This window comes from Paramisgurnus dabryanus, chromosome 7, assembly GCF_030506205.2.
Source record: "Paramisgurnus dabryanus chromosome 7, PD_genome_1.1, whole genome shotgun sequence".
Lineage (NCBI taxonomy): Eukaryota > Metazoa > Chordata > Actinopteri > Cypriniformes > Cobitidae > Paramisgurnus > Paramisgurnus dabryanus.
Window position 1 is genome coordinate 16997604 of NC_133343.1, and position 21973 is coordinate 17019576.

Here is a 21973-nt window from a genome sequence, read left to right on the forward strand (position 1 = left end):
AATGCAGTGTGGCTTTGCAATCACACGGGGCACTTTGTGATTATAATTTATTTAAACAAGATAAAGTAAATATATTTACTTTGTATACAAATCGTGTATTTCATAAAGATTATTCCGTTTTTTTCCTACGAGTCTAGTCTAGACGTGTAAAAGACGTGAGTAGACGTCTATTCATAACCTCTTAAAAACTACTTTGTTCACTTAAATTATTTATTGCAGTATTAACCAAGGTGTACGCACAGCATTTGCATATTTCACAAGGACTACATAAATGCATTTAAGGACATGTTGTGCATTTGTGCCGTCCAGGAGCGACTAATTTTGGACGGGGAGACAACGTTGATTTCGGACCAATATTACACCATTTGTGGCGTCCTGCCGCGACCTCTTTTGGCCGGGGAGACGACGTTGCCGTCCGACCAATGTTTGCTGGGTAGTGTGTGTGCAAATGCTGTCTGTTTCCTTTGTATAATTGTTTATAGTGGAATGAACTGTCTAAATATTTTCACGGGCATGCGCTGTTGTACGCGGACTGTACGCGCACTGTCCGCGCGGTCTCAAACTTTGGGCTGCACGCGGACGTCCGCGCGGCCGGCCGCGGACCCTCTCGATGACGAAAATGACGTCATGCGGACGGCGCACATACGCGGACGTCCCTAGTATACTTTCGGCTTAAGTGTGCCTTTAAAGGTTACAGGTTAGTGGCTTAGCACACTGCAACACTCAAGTGAGAGATGTTTGGGAGATTACTGAGGAGAGCTTTTAAAGCTGCAAGAGGTCATGCTAAAATCAAAAGAACATGAAAAATATATACATTCAGAGGTAAATGTGAAGGTAAAGAATACATTGAAATTTGTAAATAAAATAAAAAAGTTAATAAATTCAGATTTGAACATGTGCCAATAAATACAGTATATATGAGAATCAGATAATTTAAGTGAGAATGAAGTCAACAACAATTCATCCTGAAAATTCCACATGAAATTTGAACCCAAGACCTCAAAATGTCAATGCACATGATTTATCAAATGTGTTTATGAAAACAGAAAATCAGATAACTTAAGTGAGAAAAAAGTCTAGAAAAACACTGCTGCACACAGGATTTTATTCTCAAAGCATGGCATTTACCGCATGCGCTACTCAGGCTGCAGAAAAGAGCTTTCAGAGCAGCAAGCATTGACATATGTCAATCACCAAAGATGCAGAAATCACAGCAGAGCAAAAATAACAGAAATACAATGTATTTGATAATCAGATAACTTAAATGACGACCAACATTTTGTGCAATAATGAACAACAACGAGGCAAACTTTGTCAGATTAGTTTAAATAGAACAAATAGACAGCGTCACAGGCATGGTGAACTTCACAAAGGTATTTCTCAAAAATGTTGTAGTCAGCAGAAAAATCTGTTGAGTCACATCTGTGCAGATTGCTCTAAAGAATCTATGAGCAGAACCTGCCATAAAATAAAAAAATTGTAAAAGGAGTAGGGAAAAAATAATTTACCATATTGTTGCAATCGGCAAAAACCAGTGAATACAATTTCACAAAGAAAATGAATATCAGACAAATTTATGACATTTCAAAATGGCATACAGTAGGTTTGGACAAACCCAACATAATACATATCTACAGATTTGGCACGAGCCAAGGAATCCATAGACACCAAGATCATAATTCTGACAAACAGTTCAGTAGTTGTGGGAAAAAATTGCCATTTTTCATATCTCATGACCCATAGGTGGCACTATCATCAAATTTGGTTCACATGAAGGGTACCAAGTTACATTTTGATTGATCAAAGAGTGACAGAGAAACAGCCTCAGAACCATTTTTGCATCAACCTCATTAAGTTTGCCACGTTATAACTTTAAAAATTGCCACAGAAATAAAAATTCTGTTCAGTCACTTCTGTGCAGCTTGCTTCAACGGACTTCTGTGCAAAATTTTATAACAATTGAACCAAATTTGAAGGAGGAGTAGCGAAAAAACGGAATACTGTACATTTCAACATGTAATAGCTACAGTGTTTCCCATACATTGATTTATTTGTGGTGGCCCACCACAGAATCAACACTGGCCCCCACAAATAGAATTTTCATGATTCCCATTTACATTTTTATTTCACTATTTAAAACAGCTTAATTCGGCTTAAAATATAATTTGACATATAATACAGATCAAAAACAGATACAGATCAAAGAGTAGAAGTGAAACATATTTCAGGTGCCAACACGAGATCAAATGAAACACGACATGATGACGTCACATATATGCTAATTAGTGGGTGGCGTCATCACCACCACAGTTTCTCAAAATCCTGTGGGAAACACTGCGCTACACTGTAAAAAAACTTTGCTGCCTTAACATTTTTTGTTAAATCAACTCAGATTTACAAGTCATGTCAACAGAAATTAGTTGTCACAACTTATAAAATATAGTTGAGAAAAGTCAACTTAAATTTATAAGTTATAACAACTCACCTGTAGTTATAACAACTCATCTCTAGTCAAGATAAATAATAGTAAGTTGAAATGACTTGTAAATCCGAGTTGATTGAACAAAAAATTTTAAGGCAGCAAAGTATTTTTACAGTGTACTGTAATGGGTGTAATTTTACTGTAAGGTATTAAAAGCAATAAGCGTGACGAGAGCAATTAAGTGTACCAACAAGAATTTTCTTAGATCAAATGGATCACCAGTTATAACCATTTGAACATTGAAATTTTGCACTGCTGGTGGCGCTATAGAGTTACTGCTAGAGACCCCATTTTTTGTCACATGACTATTAATGACCACCACTACAACTGTGCCAAATTTCATAATTTTCCTACTTAAGGTTCATAAGGCTGATGCCTATGGCTAAGAAGAAGAAGAATACTAACAATTCCAATAGGTGCCTCAGCACCTTCGGTGCTTGGCCTCTAATAATAATATTAACAATTTTAATAGGTGCCTTTGCCCTTCGGGCTTGGCCCCTAATAATATTAACAATTCCAATAGGTGCCTTAGCCCTTCGGATTTGGCCCCTAATAACTAGATTTTTCTGAAGAAAATGTGAAGTAGTGCTTGCTGTGTCAAATTTGGGGGGCAAAATGTTACAATAATGTAAAAATGAGTCTAAGATCTTCAAATCAGATCTAAGACGGTGCCAGTGTTGGCATGCCATCAGTTGTGTTACTTGTGTTTACTCTGTTTGTTCTGTGCATTTTACCGTCCTCAAGCAGTTTCACATTGCGGACTTACGATTGGCAATCTCTGCTGGATATACGTAAAGCATTCTTTGCTTACAGTAAGGACATTGCAGTACGATTAGACTTTGATCCGTGTGGTTCTCTGCCGCCGTATATACGGGACTGTATTTGCCGGTGGCCTCCAAACTCCACACGTATGAAGCAAAATAGGAAGCGTGGCAGACGGGCAGGCATCTCCGTCAGATGGAAATTGCATCTCCAGGATAGGCGAGCCCACTCACTTACAAGGACATGTATAGGACCTTATCCTCACTTACTGTACGGGCTATCTGTCACTGAGCTTGAAATTTCAGAGGCATTAATTCAATTCAATTCAATTTTATTTATATAGCGCTTTTCACAATTGTTAATTGTTGCAAAGCAGCTTTACATGAGTAGATGTAGAGGAGAACATTGAAAATCAATACATAGTATAAGAAGTAGAATATAGCGGCTAAGGATAAAAAACCGTGTAAGCGAGCATATTAATAATGTAACGTATACAGTAAAGTGCTAAGTTAAGCCAAAGTTGGCTGACTCTCCCTGGGACTAAAAAACCCCCTAGGAGAAAACCCGGTGGGAAAAACTCCTAGAAGGACAAAAAACCCTAGGGAGAAATTAATATTTATATTTATGATATATAGACACGGTAGGGATAGGAAGCGTGTAAGCGGATTAAACTGGTTCAGCCGGTGGCCGTTGGTCGCGCATCGGTTGGGCGTCACGTTGAAGGACAGCCAGTAGATCAGTGGTGCGATGACCTTCACAGCAACAGGAACTGGGTCTGTTTGTCTCATTGTCCTCAGGGTCGAGGACGAGACAGGGAGACAAAAACAGAATTCTATTAGCGTAGGGGCCGTTCGCATGTAATGCAAGTGTCATACATTATAGTGGTTTAATTCAGCTCGGTTCCAGACAGGCTAACTATTGCGGCAAGAGTAAATTACCCATATGAGGTATGTGAGTGCTTTGTTCTAGACAAAATAACTACTGCGGGAAAAGTACATTTACTGGACATTCTATGTGAATGCTTTGTTAAAGAAGAATGTCTTAAGTTTAGATTTAAATTGTTCGACTGTGTCTGATACTCGAACATTATTTGGTAAATCATTCCAGAGCTTAGGGGCTAAGTAGGAAAAGGATCTACCACCTTTAGACACTTTTGATATTCTAGGGATAATTAAGTAACCCGAATTTTGTGATCGCAGTTTACGTGGTGGATTGTATTCTGATAGTAGTTCTTTAATATACGAGGGCGCTAGGCCATTTAAGGCTTTGTAGGTGATTAGTAATATTTTAAATTGTATGCGATATTTAACTGGTAGCCAGTGTAAAGATGCCAGAATTGGACTAATGTGGTCATACTTTTTAGATCGAGTAAGCACTCTTGCGGCGGCGTTTTGAACCAGCTGTAGCTTGTTTACCTGATTTGCATGACATCCCCCGAGTAACGAGTTACAATAGTCTATTCTAGAGGTCATAAAAGCATGGATAAGCTTTTCTGCATCTGATGCAGACAGCATATGGCGTATTTTTGAGATATTTCTAAGATGGAAGAATGCTGTGCGGCAGACGTTGGAGATATGACTATCGAAAGATAGATTGCTGTCAAACATTACGCCTAAATTCTTAACCGTGGAAGATGGCACCACCGTGCAGCCATCTATGGGCAACTTGTAATCTGACATATTATGTTTGGAGCGATTTGGTTCAATAATAAGTATCTCTGTCTTATTGGAGTTTAGCATAAGAAAGTTATGTGCCATCCAGTCCCTAATATCACTAATGCAGTCTGTTAGCTTAGCAAACTGGTGGGTTTCGCTAGGATGTGACGAGATGTAAAGCTGGGTATCATCCGCATAGCAGTGAAAACTTATGTTATGTTTCCTGATAATGTCTCCTAGAGGTAACATATATAACGAGAATAGGATAGGGCCTAGAACTGATCCCTGAGGTACGCCGTATTTAACGGGGGAGTGATAGGACTCTTCCTCATTTACATAAACAAAGTGATATCGATTGGTTAGATACGATCTAAACCAGGCTAACGCCTGACCACTGATGCCAACATAGTTTTCTAGTCTATTGAGTAGGATTCTGTGATCTATTGTGTCAAAGGCTGCACTAAGGTCTAGTAATATAAGGATTGAGATTTCACCACGATCGGATGTTAATAGGAGGTCATTTGTAACTCTAAGCAGCGATGTTTCTGTGCTATGGTGGGGCCTGAATCCTGATTGGAACTTTTCATATGTATTATTATTCGCTATGAACGTGCGTAGCTGGCTTGCCACTACTTTTTCTAATGTTTTAGAAAGAAAAGGTAGATTTGAGATTGGTCTAAAGTTATTAAGATCTCCCTGGTCAAGGTTTGTTTTTTTAATGAGCGGTCTAATAACTGCTAGTTTGAAAGCTGTTGGAACGTATTCTAATTCTAGCGATGAGTTAAAGATATTTAGTACCGTGTCGGACACTACATGAAATACCTCTTTTAGTAATTTTGTGGGAATGGGGTCTAATATACAGGACGATGATTTAGATGACGTTACTAATTTAGAGAGCTCTTCTATTGTAGTAGGTTTAAATGACTCAAGATGTTCGTATGATAATCTAGTGGTCAATGTACTATTGGGTAGAGTGGCGGCTGCTTGCGTAGTTTCTATGTTTTCCCTAATAGAAATAATTTTGTTAGTAAAGATGTTCATGAAGTCGTTACTATTGTGTTGGAATTTACTATTGGTTTTTGTTTGTTCTTTGTTTCTAAGAAGTTCATGAAGTCGTTACTATTGTGTTGGAATTTACTATTGGTTTCTGTTTGTTCTTTGTTCTTTGTTAATGTTTACACAATCTCGTTCCGCACTACCTCTCTGAACTGCTGCTCCCCTACATTCCAAATAGAGAGCTCCGATCTGGGGACCACAATTTATAGAGGAGACAGAGATTTTTCAGTAATGGGCCCTAGACTGTGAAACCGCTTACCTGCGCATCTTAGAGCTGCCCCCTCTTTAGTGGCTTTTAAATCTCAATTGAAACACATCTTTTTTTCTTTAGCTTTTGACATTAAATTATTACTTGGATATTGTTTTTAACTATTATTGTATTACTGCAATATTGTATTTACTTCCTATTTATTTCTACTTGGAATTTTTTTTCTGATATTGTTATATTTTATAATTGTTTTATATTCTGCAGCACTTTGGTCAGTCCTGGACTATTTTTAAATGTGCTATAAAAATAAAATGAACTTGAACTTGAGTCAAAAGAGCTCACCCCGATGTTTCTACAATGTTCTGATGCAGAGATATAAGGCTTTATTCGATTGCTAGGTTCAGTGTTTCCCAAACATAGGCTCTACTTGGGCGCTGCGCCCAGGTAAATTGCGACCCGCCCAAGTAAAAAAAATCACTTTACGAATTTCCGTATTTCTGAACTCGACTGGATGACCCGTGTTTTGGAGAGAGAGAGAGAGAGAGAGAGAGAGAGAGAGAGAGAGAGAGAGAGAGAGAGAGAGAGAGAGAGAGAGAGAGAGAGCGCGAAAGAGAGAGCGCGAGAGAGAGAGGTGGGGGTCGGGTGACCGTGAAGATGATGCACGCGTCATAAACTCATCATCCAGCGCGGCAAACTGGATCAACTGCAGCAGCACATACGGAGCAGCCAGGGAACACACTGCGACCAAAATGGTCGCATATGCTTATGTGCATATGTGTTTATAGCATCTAAGTTGGCTTCATTTTGCGTGCAAGCACGTTGTGTCTCTCCGGTTGAGTGTCCGTTCACGTGCTCTCTGTTTCTCAATGAATTGGGCGCGACGCGAAGCAACCTCAGTGTCACATTGTATCCTTTCATGTTTCTGAACTTGAGCAGAGTTTTACCATTAGAGGTCTTTCTTCACTGAGGACGCGGGACCCGTACGGTTCCGGGTTTATATTTTAAATGGTCAGATGGGTCCGGGTCGGTCCTAGTTCATTACTTCGGGTCCCAAGTCTGATTAATATTGTGTGTAAAACCCGAGTCGATCGGAGAACGGCCGTGAGCGCTACCGCGCTAAAGCTCGAGTGCTGTTTTAGCGTGCCTCCAGTTTCTATGGCGATAGCAACTGGCTCTTGTCACGACCACGCGCCGCTTCATTTTCTTTATCCCATTTTTTAATAGTCTTACTATTAATAGACAATATCTTTACTAAAATCTAAACAGTTTGCACAGAGATTGTAGCAAAAAGCAGTGCTAATACTGAATGAGCAAAGCTCTAGCTGACTCAGGATATAAAAAACGCAAAGCTGTAATGTAAAGTCTGTCATCGGGACAGCACAGCAAGTAGACTTTTAAATCTGAAATAATTAGTGGATTAAGCTTTTTTTAATCGGCAAAAGAGAAATAGAAAGCAGAAGCAGTAAAAGTGCCTATCTTATAGAAGTTATTACCATTATAACATCAGTCACATTTATAATCTATAGACCTGCACTGTCTATATAGGCTATAGTATACATAGTATTGTATATAATTGAGTTTGATAAAAGGGGTCATCAAATTGCTTCATATATCAGTGCAAAAACATAAAGTTTTTTCGTGGTGCTTTGACAAACAGTGTCAGCTTTGTTTATGGCAAAAAAAGTTTGGGGTGGTTAGATTAATGAACTATAATGTGAAATTAATATGAATGTTTTATAAATCAAAGTATTGTGTTGTGTAACACATTATTAGTTCTTTGTTACATGTATAGTAGACCATTTTTTGTCGGTGGATAATAATGATTGCCCTTTTCACCAGCTACCACCACAAGTAAATTTCAGATCTGTGGGAAACACTGTAGGTTGATCATATTTGTTTGCTAGGGGCTTAGCTTAATACCACTATAATGATCCTGAGAGACTGATTGGATGCCTGAGTAAAATGAGCTCAACGCCATGTCTCTGTGACACTGTTATGCAAAGATATTCCCATCTGGGAATAAACAAACCCTTATATCTCCACATCAGAACATCAAAGAGACACCGGGGGTTGGGACAGTTTTACTCGTAGCTCGGAGTGTAATCAGTAGTGGGTGCCAATTTTTTTCCCTAGCAACCAAATACAGTACCCTAGCAACCGAATAAACAAACCCTTATATCTCTATATCAGTAGAGACATGCGGGTTTGATAATTTTACTTGTGACTTTGAGTACATTCATTCTTGTGTGATACTGTCCCCCGAAATTTGCCAAGACAAGCACTACTTCACATTTTCTTCAAAAAATGTGCCTAGTTATTTTTCTAACATTCTGGACGAAATTTTGGCGGGTAACCCGTCCCCCACCATTTGTTGTAGAGTAGACCCACAAATGAGGGCTCAAATCACCTGGCTTATGGAGGAATGGTGTGGTATGACTTTTATAAGCGATCTGGTGCACGATTTCCGAAAGAGGGGTGAAAAACCACCCGAAAAATCCCATTTGACTTAACATTGCGCCAAACTTTGATGGGTCATAGCCCCGCTAGAGGATTTTGTAGAAACGTGGGTTACAACATTGGAAGAGGGCAGAGGTGGAAAGTAACGAATTACTTTTACTCACGTTACTGTAATTGAGTAGTTTTTTTGTGTACTTTTACTTTTACTTAAGTATGTTTTGTTTAAAGTATTGTACTTCGCTACATTTTAAATCATATCCGTTACTGAGTAAAAAAATATTTAAAAAAAAGCAAGGTGATAAAGACGTGCAATGGATGATTGATGTGCGGGGGAACGCACAAAAAGAACCATGGAGACGGACGAGACAGTCGCGCGCTAATGCAGACCCGCCTCAGTTCAAATCTTATGAAAGAAACCCCTTGTCATATTTAAGTTACCACATTCCACTGACGCGAAGGGATTGTTTCTTTCATATGAAAGGTAGGATTCATGCTCTCTTGAGTACGAAATTGCCGACCGGGTTTTTACCGCTCATTTGCACAACGCGTTTTTAATACCATGCGCGTTATCTTCCGAAGTCTAGCAGCTTCCCTTCAAGTCAAACACAACTTCAGAACGTCCTCGAGAATGCGCAGGTCATTAGACATTGCAGAGAGAGAGAGAGAGAGAGAGAGAGAGAGAGAGAGAGAAGAATAAAGGTCTGACAGCAGGTCAGGGAAGCTAGAAGACAATAAACGTGTCAAACGTATATAGCCATGGCACTCATCTCATTAAATGCTCATTTAAATTATATATATTTTAATAAAATGTTACCCGCAATACATCAATTACAACCTTACTTTAGTGATTGTATTTACCAGTGGGGAACCTTCAGGGCCTTCTACGCCTTCAGAGAAGGCCTAAAAAAATTAATAAAAATTTTTTTTTATCATAATAATACAAATAAAAAAATATTCAATAAAAATATGTTTTTACATTTTTACATTTATATTTAATTCAATTTAATACAATACATGTAATATATTTTCTCTCATCTATGTTCTAACGTTAAGCTTACTGTCAGGTTCATGTCATGAAAACATCTAATCCAATCAGAATCGTCTGTCTCTATTAAGGCCCGGTTATCTGGCTCATTCATTGGTTAGGACTTCATGAATCCCAGAGAAGGCCAAGCTATGTGTTTTGGTGTGGAGAGTGACGGGCAAATCGACCAATCACATTTTGATTTCAAGTGGGCGGGCAAAAAACAAAACATTGTAAGCCTTCATGAAGTCCTAATCATGCAACAAACTGGATGCGAGCTGCCGTAAAACACCAAAGACGAAGATCATAGACCGTTAATATTAATACAGTCTAATTGCCCGAATTTTTGCGGTGAGAGTGGTTGAGGTAAATGGCGGAAAACGTGATTGACGTTGTGGCTAGCTTGATAGGGCTCAGGTAAAAACAAAATTACTTAAGCGGGTACTCGTGAAGAGCACAGCTGGGAGAAGCGCGTGCAGAGGAGCCTGTGCATATGACGCGAACACGAGAAAAATAATGGGTTTAATTATACTTTTACTTCCTGACAGTTTCACTTGTTACGTGAGGATAGTAATGACTGACAGACGATGCCGAATTACATACAATATAATTTCCTAACTAAATCTGAGAGAATGCGAAAACATTCAAATATTAATATATCGCTATACAGGCACGTGCACAGATAGGGCTCAACCTGTGCAGAACACATGCCCTTTTTGTCCTTACACTCCGAAGTGCCCTTTTTTGGAGGTGTTTTTTTTTTATATATATATATAAATTAATGCTATTGTTAAACATTTACGTCTGTCTGTGTGTTTTACAAATATATTTATCAAATAAAATTATTAAAAAACTAAATATTTTTGGATCCGCTCAAACTGTCTGTCAAACCTCTTAACTCCGCCCCCTGAGTGCAGGGAGCTGAAGTTCCACAGCAGTCAGAGGCAGCTGAACGTCTTGCAACGGTAAATAAATATCTTGTTGTTTGAGTACAATGCTGTCTCATTACGAAAGAAACACTAGTATGTATATAACGGCCCATGTTTTATACATTTGAGCAGAGCCGAATTATCCATAGACGGGATTGGTCGAGTGGGCAATCAGGGGGCACTAAGTGCTCCAAACTGCGACCAAATTGAGTTTTTGACAAAGCGCGAGCAGTTTTTAAACAAGTGTTCACCCATGTGAAGGGCACCCGTGACAACAATACGGAATGCACGGTCGGTTTTTACCGCTTTTTTTGCATGACGCGTCTCAATCGTTAAACTAAAGTCAACACATCTCACGCAAGAAGACGCGCCCACGCGTGTAAATGTCTAGCTTACATTAACACCAAAAACATATCAGATTAGAAAGGTCTTAGACATCAGATGCCCAGTTGGGAAAACTGGATAGAGACGAAAAACATGTAAAGGATACAAGTATGTACATTATATTGCCCTGTCACTCATTACAGTATGCAATCTGGATATAAGTTATTGTATATGCATGTATCTTTTGCCTTAAATTTGTCAAGGGAGTTGTATGATTATTTGGTTCATAACTTTTTATTCTGAAATCAACTGCATAGAGTTAAGTCTATTTAGTATTTAGTATATTTTTCTAGCCTGACGTTGTCATACTCAATTCTAGTCAGAATTTGAGTCTGATACCGCTCCATTGAGCTATAATTATGAGGCGTGTCTCAACCGAAAAATGCCTCTGCACTCAATTGGATAGACCTACGACCAATCAGAGCAACGGGGTGTGAGACGTATGTTGAAATGACGTATTTGCAGCTTGACCGAACTGCTAGTTATTTCGCTACGACACACACTACAAGTCTGAGTTTGCGAACGTACATCAACACCTACTATGTTTACAACATTTCATTTATATCACATTAAGTCATACAGTAAGACTATCTCTTACCATTTGTACATTAGTTGAACTTCATCCACGACGATACCCATTACGTTTGCTTGTTATATCCATCTCGTCGTGCACACCGAGTTGCATCGCCGTGATACCCATTTTAGTTGCTTCTTTAACTTGATCTTTCATAAGTGCGACAACTTTTGTCGAATCCCGTAGGACGGCAAAAACATCAACAAATGCCTTGCTCGCGTTTCTCTGTTCCTCTTTTAAAATCAATGCTCTGTCGATATCTTTTAGAACAGACTCAATGTCAGAGTCCACACATCTGATTTCTACCGCGGCAGCCATTTCGTTGTAAACAACAGATTCAACACACGCGCTCTTTGGTGACGTGGTTGATTTACGTTACTGATCATCTGTCCATCATCATATAAAGCCCGCCCTGACAATTTGATTGGTTCGACCAGCTTTGGGTCGAGCATAGTAGCAACTCAACGGTGAAACTCCAGACCGATCTTCCCGTTCCTCAAAATGTTGTGGGCGGGGCTAAGATCGGCTGGCACCCAGGCTAATATTTTTCAGTAATGCAGTTATTTGCACCTTCAAAAGACCAAGGTTCCTGGTCAGCACAGTTTTTGCCAGGAAGGCAGATACATGTTGAATATGCTAATGGTATGGCTATAGTATAGTATAATCTCCTATTTTGATCTTTAATCTCCTATTTCCCACTCTTCTCAATCACATACATAAACATGTTAACCAAATAATAAAAATTAGCTTATAAAACCAAACAGAATAACTTTTTTTCTTCAAACATATTTTTATGTACAGGTAACTTTATGTATGTAAGCAAAGAAAAAAATTAAAATTAATATATTCTACAATTAAATAAGAGCGAGTACACAAGAGCACTTCGCAAACACATGACTACAAATAGGCCTAATACAGACAAACACCCAGGATGTAAATTGTTAAAGCCCACTTACAAGAGCAGATATCCTTTGCACTGTATAATGCCAAGCTATCATCAAATGTCATTTTTCATTCATTATTAGTGATTTTTTTCAATCATTAATAGCAAATAAATATAAAGCTATTAAGATGATTATTAACTCTTTCACCGCCAGCGTTTTTAAAAAATGTTGCCAGCCAGCGCCAGCGTTTTTCATGATTTTCACCAAAGTTTAATGCCTTCCAGAAAATGTTCTTCTTTAAATAAATAAACATACAATATACCAAATGAAAGAACCCTCTGCTTTCAAAAAAAAAAAAACGTTTCATCCTACCTTTAGTGGTTCTTTTGCAATCAGCTTTTGAATATGGGTAGGATTTTGCAAAAACACCATATTTTGAGCAAAAAGCAAAAATAATTCCATATTTGTGACGGACTTTTCATAGAGATCCCATTCAGAGCGATCTTTAAAACAGACACGGACATGCAGCAGCTTGCCATAGGGCAATACTTCCGGTTTTAAAAAGTTGCGGAAAGACGGAAAATCTCGTCATTGGCGGGGAAGCGTTTTCTCTTAATTGACGAGATATCTCGTCAATGGCGGGGAAAGAGTTAAGTGATATTTATTTGGAGGGGGTGCCCTTTTTCAGTTTCAGCACATGCCCCTCAAAAGGTCTGTGCACGGCCCTGTCGCTATACCCGATGGGCAGGGCGGAGATACATTTTGGTAGCCCGACAAGAATTCGCAATAGCCCCGGGACCTCGGGGCTCGGGCTAGCGATTTTGCGAGCCCTGGAACAACAGTTATAAGCCACAAGGAGGTGCACTGAGAACGCAGGGTGCTATATTTCCCCTTATAAAAAAGATTAACTAGGTATACTACAGCTAAATATATATTTCCAAAAAATAAAATATAAACTAGAAAATGCATTTCGGGACGAACTGCAAAAGTGTGCTTGCTGTGGTGCCACCGATTTAGTTTTTGCATCCTCACATTGGAGTCCCAAGTTCATGTACAAAGTTTGGTTTCAATACGTGAAAGCATTCCTCACACACACACACACACACACACACACACACACACACACACACACACACACACACACACACACACACACACACACACACACACACACACACACACACACACACAGAGAAATGTATCCAGGCTTGTAACCAGGGGTGTTTCCAGCATTGAAGGACATCCGGGGCTTAGTCCAGACCATTTTATGTAAATACAGGGATCACAAGCTTAAAGAGTAACTAAACCCCTGTTCAGAGCCTGACTCCACCCACTGCAATATTTGAAAAATGCAAGAAAAGTGGGCAGATCCCAACGGAGATAGAGGGGACGAACTAGCTCGTACCAAGTGTGTGGTGAGATCGTAACAAGGGCGTGGTGAGCTTGAACCTGCTTACGTCACGAGTCATTTTTTGGACCCAACATCCAATAGGAAAATTCAACTGCAGTAGCCACCGTTCAACCTGAAGAGGGCAGCACTCAGACGTTTTTACACCATATATTGTAGTATTGAAACACTTTATATCCAAATGTCAAAAAACTTACTAAAATCAATGAACAGCACTAATAAAGCATCATTCTTACAGATCATTAACTAAAAAAAGTTGGTTTAGGGTTTAGTTACTCTTTAAATAACCCACTCTATCTAGCCTAGAACCAACTATAACGGCTGTGCTGCACATGTTCAGTGTTTTCTATTAAATTTTTTTAGAATTGTAATTTAAATCATTTTAATTTTTGGGTGAACAATCCCTTTAAAGTGCCCGATTTTCACACACTAGTTTTGTACATAATATACCAAAAATTCTTCTTTAGTACTTAAGATAATCTTAAAAACATGAGACTTAATGTAGAGTTCACATCACCAAAAGCAGCAGATATAAGCTGCATTTTATTGATCATAAGCTCATTTTTAAAATAAGCGATAGGAGAGAGCGACAGCAGCACTGATAGCCTAATATAATTTCATTCATTCAGTTTTTTGTCAAAGCTAATTATTTCACTACCTCTATTTAAACTACAACTGTCATCTTAATAACTGGCAAACATTAGGCTAGCTTCTAATAAGAGAAATTATACTTTTAGATTTCGTCAGGGCAGTAAAATCAGGTGTATGTTTGTCAGCGCGATACCCATACAGTGGTGTAGGTGCTGGGCTGTGACCGATGGGCGATTAACTGTTACTCGTTTAAATTGCATTCTTGTGTGAGAACGATGACTAGCATAATATTTGAGCCTTTGCTGTATGAGCAAGCACAAAGAAAACATTAGTGTCTGGAGATAATTTTTTTTTACAGGCGAGAGTAAACAAGTATGTGATGTTTGCAATCGCATCTTTTATAATGATACCACAAAGCGCGTCAAATTTGAGGCATTGTGTGTTTGTGTGTGCGTTTGGACGTTGATCGTGTCACACTGTTTGATGAAGCACACACACTCGCGTCTGGAGATAACTTTAGTTACAGTCCCGAGTAAACAAGTAGATGTGATGTTTTCAGCACTCAGATTAAAACTCAACACTGATTGCCTGCAGAGACGGAGTCTTCATAGACCTTTTGCGTGTCGACGTCACAGTTACGTCACACGCGCATGTGGTGGCAGAAAAACAGTGGAAATTAATGAGACAAGAGTGAAACGAACAATATAACTCACTAGAAAATGTTTTGTTGTGCTGTTGAGTGTCAGAATAGGAATGCCAAAATAGATGACCTTCATTTTTATAATATACCGTCGTCGAAGACACCATTTGAAGATAAACTTAGGTGTTTATGGTTGCAATAAAAGCCCTCAACTGGACAGACTGGAGTGATGAAATCATCTGAAAATCTTTTCATAATTTGAATAGAAAATAATAAGAGAAGATATCCGGTGTTCTTTTGAAGTCTGATCCCTCTATGTGTTTCTTATAGCGTTTTCATCACGTTACGTTTATAATTTATTAAGAAAGATTAAAGATTTGAATTAGTTCATAATACAGGGCTCTAGACTAACTTTTTGCACTGGTTGCACTTGTGCACATAACATTTTTTCATAGGTGCACCAGCACAAAAGTTAGGTGCACCCTAATTTTTGACTGCATCAGATTTATAGTTCACCCAAAAAAGAAAATTCTGTCATAATTTACTCACTCTCATGTTCTTACAAACCTGTATAAATGCCTTTGTTCTGGTGAACATGAATGAAAATATTTTGAGGAATGTTTGTAACCAAACCATTCATGAGCCCCATTCACTTCCATAGAATTATTTTTCCTACTATAGAAGTGAATGGGGCTCATGCTTGGTTTGGTTATTAACATTCCTCAAAATATCTTGCTTTGTGTTTATCAGAACAAAGAAATTTATACAGGTTTGTAACAAAATGAGGGAGAGTTAATGATGACAAAATTTTCATTTTTGGGTGAACTGTCCCTTTAACACCGCTAGTTTAGTGCCATAGTGGTTTAATACAGAATATAAACATGTAGGCTATTTTATAATTTTCATGTTGTCATTCCATTTTCCTTATACGAGTCATGCACAGTCCTGTTCGATAACCCGCATCCGCGCGATTAAAATAACACTTGACCCGTTATCCGACATCAGCATCGATTTATTTCATACCCGCTCGTTTGACATAAAGACTGCGACCGGCCGCACCGCAAATCGTGAAGTAAGTAGAAACCTTTAAAGATCTTCATGCAGAACATTGACATAAATAAGCACAGGACCATGACTGGAAAAATATATTAACATTTAATGTGAAACTTTGTGAGGGTCGGTAGATTGACAGCTAAGCGGTCAGCAGTGTTTGAGCACTTGCGCATAAACTAAAGCCTTGGGGAGAATTATTTATAAATGAATCAACAACGCAAATCAAGGAATTAACTTATTTCTCTATTTAAGACAGTCTGGCAGGGCGGTGATAGCGCTACAGCAAACACCAAAAAGTTTATTAGATTTGGAAGTAAGATTATGAAGAAAACAGCGGTCCTGACTCCTGGCTTATTTCTATAAATTAGGAGCACGCGACAATGCTGTTCGGGGTGACGTTGAAATAATTTTTTTCAAAAGAATTATGCTCTGGCTCTGACTCGATTGTAAGAGGCTCATTACCTAATTCTGTCTTCAGGTTCGGACCAGGGCTGATGTGACGGGAGGTTGATGTCAGAGAGCATTGGTTATGATATTCGGACGGATGAGGCATTAACTTAACATTCTTAACGAAAAAGTTGTCAATCGTTCTTTTCCTCTTCTCTTATCATCCGCGGCTACATCCACTCTGTTTATCTGACGGACCAAGGCTACTCACCTCTCTCTCTCTCTCTCTCTATCTCTCTCTCTCTCTCTCCCTCTCGCTCTCTCTGACTGGAGTGCACACGCATTTTTAAACGTACACACACGTACTGTAGATCTGGACCATATTTTTTCCCTCGAACGCCTGGTCGCACCAGTGCGACCTGATATTTTTTTAAGTCGCACCATTGAGAAATTAGGTCGCATGTGCCACCAATATCAATAATATTACAATTTATTAAAGTTTTCGTATTCTATCCCAGTCGGCATTTCAACGTTGATTCAACGTTGAATCAACGTCAGGTACCAACGTTGAATCAACGTTGGATTACCTTTCGGTTTTGCAAAAAATTTCAACGTTGAAATCACGACGTTGTTTCAACGTCACACTTTCAACATAGGTGAATTATGGTTGATATCATGATGCAATTTCAACCTTCTATTTCCTTGTTGTTTTTAACACTAAATATAGATTTTTACTTTACACTGCAATACTCACTAAATGATTTACTGTAAACGTGTCATTTTTAATGCAATTATCATATGAATGCAACTTTCTACGCATAACTTACAGTACAACCCCATTCATAAAACTAAACACTTAAGGAAGGTAAAGTTTAAATGCGGACAAATAAGATGGCAGGTGCCTACCCTTTCCAAATAAACATGAAAGCAGCTGTTAAAAATATTTTTTTATGGATAAAAACACATTCTTTCAAACAGTTAGGTTTCCAGTTAGTAGTGCAGAAGTGGAATTTTCTAAATATAGAATAAAATCATAAAATATGAAACAAAATCATGTTTAAAAGTCATTTTATTAATCTGAATAGAAAAACTTTATTCAAGAAAAACTGCAAATATGAATTTTGTTGTTGGTTTAGTTGACAGTCTTCTTATGGCCATCACCACCCATCTATTCTGGCTCATGCTGTACTTCATACGATGACAGCATCTAAAGAGGGGAAAAAAAAAGATATTTAATTTTCAAAAAATGCTGCATTGTAGCCCATGTACAAAAAAATCTTGTTATTGCACATCAGGGCAAGATGCGTTTTCTTTGATAGTCTGACTTGAAATATTGCATAGCCATCTGATGAAAGAACAAAGCTGTTGTGTTTACGAAGATGACAATGAGGTTCAATTAAGATCATCTACAGTGCATTCAGAAATCATACACCTTTCACTTTCAATTTTATGTTGTTGCATGATACTGTAATTGTTTAGATATTTTTACAAAGTAAAAACAGAATTTTAGAAACTTTTGCAAATGTATGAAAAAAGAAAACATATCATATTTACATTACACATATTCAGACCCTTTGAAACAACATCTGCAATTTACCTCAGTTGCCTCCAATTTCTCTTGAGGTTGCTGAGATGTTTCTACACCTTAAAGCATCCTGATGAACACAAAGATTTTTTAAGGAATGTCTGCAACCAAAATGACCAGAAGCACCATTGACTTACATAGTAGGATAAAAGAATACTATGGTAGTGAATGGTGCTTCTGATCGATTTGGTTACAAATGAATCCAATACTGAATGCTTAAGTGATATTAACTTTATATTTTCAACACGCCCAAATGAGATGCTTAACAAAGCAAACACTAACAGGTTGCTTTACGTGTGGGTCAAACAGCCTTTTGTGTAGTCCCTTACCAATGAAATCGAAGATGGACTTCAGAACTTCTGGACTGTCTGTGTAAGACTTTAAACTCGCTCAGACCAGCAAGGCATCTTGTTAGCAGACATCCCGACCTGATCAAAAACTTTTGATTAGGAGATGTTCTAATCCTATTTTTAATATATGTTTTACAAACTTACCACAGGTGATCTGGCAAAGCGACTTATGAAACAGCATCTTCCCAAATCTCCTCTTCAGGCTCATCTTAGCGATCATTGCATTTGATAAAGTTTGGAAAAAGAAAAACATATTTAATTAGTATAGAAATATAAATGTAATCTTGTGGTAAGAAATACTGAAAACTGTGGCCCAAGTACAACTTTTAAAGAAATTAAGAATGTTTACATTTTTTGTCATAACACTATTCATTACCTTTTAAGGGGGAATGATTTGGAGATCTGGAAAGACACACCACTTCACCTCTCTGTATTTTATCACACGTCTTCAAATTGCATGTTGATCTGCCTACAATTTAAAACACATAATAAAATAAAAACAAGCCATAGCCCCTTTTAAAAAGAAAACATAAATTGTGAAATACAAAACACTGCATCTTAATTATTAGGATTAGTAGAACGTGATCTGATTACAAAACATATATGCATTGTAAGGTTTTAGGGGAGACGCTTCACAAAAAAGAAATGGTAAATTACGGATTTCTATTACAACATGGTATCTTGGTGGTGCATTACCAGGGTAGGTGGTAGCTCATTGACAATTAAAAAAATTATGATTAAAGCCATAATACATAAAGATAAGAACAAATAAATGCTGTCAAATACACCTCCACAAAGACCCATTTTTTTCTGTCAATATGAAGCCTCTATAAAACTTGCATCACCATCCACTCTGAAAACTGGATTAACTTTTGTCTCTGTCTACTGAAAACAAAGTGTTTGAAATATGTAGGCCTACATACTGTAGAAGGAATAGTGGCATACAAAAGAAATTAATTGCTGTGCTGAAAAGTAACCATTGTATCCTAAATTAGTTTCTTATATTTTCCTAATGACAATGATAAACCAGTCTTGAGAAACAAGTAGCAGGTGTTTTTAAAAAGCCACTCTCAATTCTCACCTGTGAAGTTTCTTGTGTTTGTGTGTCATTCTGTTTCTGATCTGACAACCCTTGCTGTCTGTTTCTTGTTCAATCTTGACAAAATATAAAAAAGTAAAATTAGTGCAATATTGGAAGAGAATTCTATAATGACTTTATCAGAACATGAATACATATACTTGCATACTGCATTTAAGTAAATATTGTAGAATAGCGGGGTTAACACAATATTACCTGATCCAGATGTAGTGGCTGCTGATGCATGAAAATCTCAGCATTGACAAGATCATCCTCACTTTTCTAATTTGAAGGGCTCTGATAACGAAGACATTACAAAAGAGTTATAAAAATATACTAAAAACAAGAGCATATTTGTCTAGATAACCAATATTTTCTATTTCCATTAAAACTTGCTAACTATTCAACAAGTAAGCAAAATTACACCGTTACAATGTATTTCAATTCGAATAGAACATGCCAACATACACGACATGATATTTTCGTACAAAGGAGTTAACTGAAGTGTTTCATGCCGCTTAAAATCATCATGGATACTGCGCGAATGACCGCAGGTGAGCGTCATAAGCGCAACATGTAATTGACTGATTGCCATGGAAACATGAGGGTCACGTCGACTATCTTGTCCCTTTTAATTTTATAACTGCATTTATACACATTTCCCCGTCGAGAAAACCTCAGCATGATTAATATTGGATTCGACGCCCATGTTATCACGTCATCAATAAGTTTGGATTAATGTCATTAACACGAACTGCTATACGTATCCGTTATTGCGAATTCGTGAGCCATAAAACACCAACATCTCATCTAAGTTTTAACACTTTATCAGTAATATGAATTTGAGAAACTAGCTTACACTGACCGCACCGCACTCTCGAGCTGCTCCTCCTTACAAAAGGCTGATAGGTGTCTGTGGCGCCTGTAAGACCTCTCGGATATAAGTTACGCTGACTGAACTACGAAATCAACACTTTTTCACCGAAGTTGTCCAAAAAAGCCCTTACATTTATAACTAGTTGCTTTTCTGAAACAAAAACAACCAAGTGGTTAAGTTGATAAAAACACACATATTAATTTATTAATATTCATAATAACGAAGTCCAATTTCGGCGGGAACATCCCGTGGGCTAGCAAATTAACTACTATAACGAATACATTCGCAACTAACAGAAAAAACTCGATTTGGCATCGTGCTTTTTTGTCATACCACTTTGTATATGTGAATAAAATAACGTTATGCGTTTACATTGACTTATATTTCCTTACCTCTTCTTTCTCTGAAGCATTTTCTCGTGTGATACGCAAGATCTCGAAGACAGCCGTTAAAACAGTCCAGTCTCGTGTAATCTCGCGAGATTACGTCGCTACCTGTATACATGGGTTTCAGTCATGTGACTTTTTACGTTATGCCGCCATCTTGAGGACCTACCGAGTACCAGTAGGCTACTGACAAGCATTGGCTGGCTTGCTACGATTTACGGATTTCTTATCTTTTACTGTCTATGATTCTTATGGATACGGGAAATGGCTACGAAAGACAACATGTCGCACCTCGACTGTCATGAAAAGAAAGGCGACTTTAAAAAAATATACCTTGGTTTGGGTGTGATGCCTACTCAATCCCCGATACGTTCTTCCAGCTGCTGTTCGCTGCTACCGAACTACCACTATTTTACAACACTAAGGCGGCGCGTCACAACATGAAACTTTGCTCGAAGTATCACCTGGATCTCTACTCATGAACGCGAACATTGAGAACATTGTTTGTGTACACAGAGTTTAATAAAAAGAAAGTTTTGTACAACTGATTTTGGCTGTTATGGTGTCTGCTCGTCATCCCTGCCAGACGGAAATAATCGATTTCTGAATGCGAATGAATGAATCTCATATGAGGCTCCTTTTTCAACTAGAAGGTCAATATTGTTTTTCACTTGCGACAAAACAACGAATTATCTGTGCATTTATATGGAACTATGCTTTAGGAGCTATCCATCTTTACTCTCCTCCCTCCTTACGTTCCATTCGCAGATCGATACATCTAGACTGGGAAGATGGCGGCGAGCGGAAGCCAAATCAACCAAAGTCAGTTGTTTAAAACCTTCTTTTTGGTAAACTCTTTGTTCACAAACAATGTTCTCAATGCTCGAGTTCACGTGTAGAGACACAGGCGATACTTCGAGCAAAATATCATGTTTTGTCGAGCCTTCTTAGTGTTGTAAAAATAGCGATTTTGATGCTCACAACATATTGAATGCATAGCTTCTAGTTCTTTTGCGACCACTTCAGGTCCTCAAAATGGCGGAAGACAAGAGAGTGACGCCAGCTGAAACCCATGTATATCAGGGCTCTCAAGTCTCACGCATTCACCGTGAGAATCACGCATTTCAGTCAGTTCACACGCTCACACGCCACACCTTGTATTTCTCACGCTGAAAAAATAAGAAAACTTTTCCCACTCTATAC

The 21973-nt window shown here is 38.2% G+C and overlaps 1 protein-coding gene and 1 long non-coding RNA gene across 8 annotated transcripts in view; one reads left to right on the plus strand and one right to left on the minus strand.

Annotated features, from left to right (window-relative positions):
• The window catches only part of farp2 (FERM, RhoGEF and pleckstrin domain protein 2), an 870640-nt gene that overhangs the window by 382147 nt on the left and 466520 nt on the right, over positions 1 to 21973 (plus strand).
• LOC135748478 (uncharacterized) overlaps positions 17546 to 21973 on the minus strand; it is a 43332-nt gene continuing 38904 nt past the window's right edge. Inside the window, exons 1-8 of one of the 7 annotated variants that reach the window (XR_012337112.1) lie at positions 20367 to 20540; positions 19724 to 19804; positions 19511 to 19584; positions 18806 to 18898; positions 18574 to 18637; positions 18409 to 18507; positions 18049 to 18149; positions 17546 to 17701 (exon numbers count right to left, since the gene is read on the minus strand). This is a non-coding gene — a long non-coding RNA (uncharacterized lncRNA). The other 6 variants (XR_012337111.1, XR_010532074.2, XR_012337113.1 and 3 more) reach the window with 6 other exon arrangements.